The sequence below is a fragment of the Elephantulus edwardii genome, unplaced genomic scaffold (assembly GCF_000299155.1).
Source record: "Elephantulus edwardii isolate Elephantulus edwardi_28Jun2011 unplaced genomic scaffold, EleEdw1.0 scaffold00261, whole genome shotgun sequence".
Classification (NCBI taxonomy): domain Eukaryota; kingdom Metazoa; phylum Chordata; class Mammalia; order Macroscelidea; family Macroscelididae; genus Elephantulus; species Elephantulus edwardii.
The window spans coordinates 775,033-779,862 of NW_006400011.1; positions in this window are offsets into that span (position 1 = coordinate 775,033).

Sequence of the window (4,830 nt, forward strand, 5' to 3'; positions counted from 1 at the left end):
AACAACAACAACAAAAAGATACTATAAAAAATAGACTTCTCAAAAACATAAACAACAACATAGAAAACAAAATATAATATGCAATTTAATAAAGTGTGCTAGAGAATAAAATAATACATATGAAAATTTTTAAAAGTTCATATTTATTAAAGCAGAGTAAATAATACAAAGGGAAAATAACAAATTGAATGTTTTCAAGTAACTTTTGCCATTGCCATAATTTGAACTCAAATATATTTTGGCAGGTTAAGGATGAGAACTAAAGGCAATTAAATAATTCGTTTTCCATGTCACCTTTTAGACTAAGTAGTAAAAAGCTGTGCTTTATGATCCCACTTACATGAAACACATAGAATAATATTACCTAGACCAGTGGAGTAGTGGGACTCCCTAACCCGTAGGCTGCATCTCTCTGGTGGTCCAAGTCCACTAGTGACTATGGGTGAAAAATGGGCGATCTGATCTTCTGCAATTCACCACTTTGGAAACCTGATTGAGGTTTAACTATCACCTAAGGGTTGGTTCCAACTACACAATGATGAATGAGGTCTGAATGGAACTACAGAGCCCAGTGGAATTTTAGAGGTAATCCAACAGTATTATGAACTGGTTCATCTTCTACAGGATGTTACACTGTTAACCAATAGACTGCATCTCTGGTGGTTTGAATCCCTCAGTTGCTCTTTATGGGAAAAAGATGGACAGTCTCCCATTGTTAAGATTTGTAGCCTTGGAAGCCTGTTGAAAGACTGCTACGAGTTGAAATAACTACAGAGCAGTGAGGGTTTTTTTTGATGTTTATTAGATCAGAGAGTATAAGGAGGGTTATTGGTGTTTAAGATAGAATAATGAATAAATCTGAAAATAGTGATAATGTCTATACTGATCAACTTCACTCTATTATACATGTAAGCAATATTTAAATAAAAAAGTTATATTAGGTGGAAACATTAGTTATTGTTAAATATGCGCTCCAACTCATAGTGACACTATATACAGCAGAATGAAACTGTTCAGTTTGTGATATCTTCACAATTTTTAATATATTTGAATTGAGTTAAACCACCACTGTGTCAAACCGTCTCATACAGAGCTTTCTACTTTTTCTGATGACCCTTTATTTTCTAAAACCCAATGCCCTTTCCAAAGTCTGATTTTTCCTGATAATATGCAACTGTTAATTCTGAAGTCTGTGATACACTGAATATTTTTAAACAGCACCATAATCCGAAGGCATTGGTTCTTCTTATGTGTTCCGTATTTGTGGTTCATCTTTCAAAATTATTAGAGGATATTGCAAATATCATGGCTTGGGGCTGGTACACTTTCATCTTCAAGTAGCACCTTTGCTTTCTTAACTTTAAAGATGCCTTTTGGAGTAGATTTGCAGTCAATGCAACAGATTGCTTGATTTCTTTACTGCTTGGTCTATGGCCCTTGACGGTGAATATATTATCTCTGATAGTTTCATTATTCATTCATCACAATACTGCTTATTGGCCCATTGTGAAGATGCTTATCTTCTTTATGCTGAGGTATAATTTGTATTAAAGGCTGCATTTTTTATTTGTTCATCAGTAAATGCTTTACTTTTAGCAAGTGATGTTGTATCATCCACATATTATATGATGCTAGAATTAAAGTTAGGTTTTAAAAAGAAAAAGTCATTATAATATACCACACACATGCCTATCAAATGCAGGGAAAAAATGAAATCCATGCTAAAAGTATGATGCTTTCCATCTTATTTGGATTGTTTTATATAACTTTACAAAATACTGAACTACATTTTGTTCTCAAACTATTTGGAATCTGGGACAATTTTGAAGGGAGGAATATCTTATTAAAAGCAAAAAAATAAACAAGTATAAATCTACACTTAGCAAAGCATAATTATTTTTCTTATTGGATTCTGTCCAGTCAAATGAAACTCAGTTAATTTATGAATCCCATATCAGAACTTTGGCCCCTGCGGTGCAAGTATCTCTGACATATCTGAACCCATTGCCACAGTCTCTGTGTCATTCTATCTTGTTGAAGGTTTTCTGTTTTTTTCTTACTCTCTCTCTACCTTTCCCAGTCTGATGTCTTTTTCCAAGGATGGCCTCTCCTGGAAACATGTTCCAACCATGGGAGGTAAAATTACATCATTTTTGCCTCTTTATAATTAATTATATTCTACTCATTTGAGGTAGGGAGCACTGGTGGCTTAGAGCCAAGAAACTGTGTCGTAATCTTGAAGGCATGCAGTTCGAACTCACTAGGTGCTCCACGTGAGAAGGATGGACAAACTCCTCTCTTGCCATTAAATGCCTCTGAAAATTTTGTGGATAAGCAACTATGGGTAAGTTCTGACTTCATGGTACACAACAACAAAGACAAACCAAGAGAGGTCTGGTAGCCTAGTGGTAAGAATCCATGCTGCAATCTCAAAGGTACACAGTTCAAATCCACCACATTCTCTGGAGGAGGAGAAGGGTAAGTGATCTCCTGCCATACAACTTGCTGCCTTTGAAAATAAACTAGGGGATCAGCTATGAGTTTCTTCCAACTCTACTATATAACAACAATTAACTACTGTTGAACTCTTAATTTCTTATCCAGTCAAGAATTATGAGCTTCCTTTTTTTTATAAGAATACATGACCTTGGGATTGCAAAATGGTACAACCATTCTGGAAGGCACTTTAGAGCTTCCTCTAAAAGCTGAACATAGAAATTCCATATAACCCAGCTATTCCACTACTTGGAATATACCCTGAGAGAACAAGAACTGAGGCACAAACTAAGATTTGTACACCAATGTTCATAGTGGCATAGTTACCATCAAAAGAACATGGAAACAGCCTAAATGTCCAACCACAAATGAATAGATTGAGAAATGATGGTACACTGACACAATGGAATATTATGCAACATGCAGGAGCAATGATTTTGTAAATTATTACCTAATTTGGGAGATAGTGGAGAGCATATGCTGAGGCAACTAACAGTCCCACAAGGGAAAATATTGTCTAAAACCATTATTGTAGAATGAGTATAGGGATCCAAATGGGGTAGGAGATGTGGGAAGCAGCGTGATGAGGATGTGCAGAGAGGGGGGATTATTCATGGGATTGTACAATTTGATGGGTGGGGGGAGAGAGAAATTGAAAACATTTGTTCTTGTAAACAATATAATCAAATATTACAAATAAACTAGTGAAAATTTTAAAAAATACACTACCTTATAGGCATTTTATTGCCTCATTTCTATTGTATATAGTTTTCTCCATTTTGTCTGTTATTTTTTTGTTCTATATTCTCCTTAAAATTTTTTAAAAATGTAAAAAAGTTGATTTCTTTTAATACCAATTTCTTGTGTATTATGCTCATCATTATCTTCTTAGACCCAGAGTCAACACTCCTGATACCAGCAGTCAAGAAAGCAAAAGATGGATGCATTAGGTAAAACTTCAGTCAATGACTTTTCTAAGATGTTAAGGAGCAATGGTGCCAGTTTAAAGATTAAGGTGCATCTGATCCAAGTCATGGTATTTTTAATGACTTTTTATGCATCTGACTGTTGAACAATGGATAATGATAGCAGAAGAATCAATGTTTTTTAGTTTGGGTGTTGGAGAATGGTACTGACTATCCCATGGACTGCGCAAAGAACAAATTAATCAGTCTTGGAGAAAGTGCTGTAGCATTGCTCCATGGAGGTAAGGACAGTGCAGCTTTATATCACATCATAAGTTTTGTGTATGTTGTTAGGAACGATGGTCCTTCAGAAGAGATATCATGCTTGGAAAGGTGGATCGTCAGGGAAAGAGAGGAAGACCATCAGAAAGGAACATATATTGGCACAGTGACAACAATGGGCAGAAGTGCATCATAGATGATGAAGGTGGCACAAGACAGGTGAAGGTTCTAATCTATTGTTCACGGGGTCACTATAAGTTTTAATCAACTTAATGGCACCTACAAAAATTCCATATGTCCTTTATATTATAGCAATGCACAACTGTATCCTTCAATATTTACCTTATAAACCAGAAATAAATGTAATTTGGAAATTGACAGAAGTAGCGAATTAGAAGGCTATAATGATTGCAATGCTATGTGTTTATTATAAATGCATTTTATAGCTTATTTTACTGTGGTATATCCTACATGAATTGAATATATTAGCTTTGTTTGTTGTTTAGGTATTATTATTATTATTATTATTATTATTATTATTATTTTGCTCTTTTACGAAGGGAAATGGTTTGAATCCATCAGCTGTTCCATGGAAAAAGGATGGACAATCTCCTCCTGTGTGATATCTGTCTCTAAAAACATGCTAACTCAATAGTACACGACACATTTGTCTTGAATTCTCAGCATGAAGGTGACCAATCAAAATGAGACTGCAACCCTTAGTTTATGTTTATTAGCTTGATGATAACAGGGCCAAAAGTCTGAATGTGGACTCGTGTTCTTTATAATGATGATTTTCAAATATTTAGCACAGTCTTCAGCACATAATAAAAATGCAGTATTTATTCAGCAATAAATTGAATTTGTGGCTGAATGTAAAGTTAGGAATATGTGACTAGGGATATTTGAAGGGGTTAGTGGTGATATTTCTTTAATACAACTCTTTAATTGTTGTTGTTGTTGTTATGTGCCATAGAATCCTTTGCGACTCACAGCGATCAACCCTATGCACAACAGCCCGAAACCCTGCTCTATCCTGCGCCAACGGCACTGCCTCCAACACACGCATCCCGATTACCCCAGTCACCGAATCAATCCATCTCATAGAGGGTCTTCCCCTCCTGCGCCGTCCCTCCACCCTCCCAAG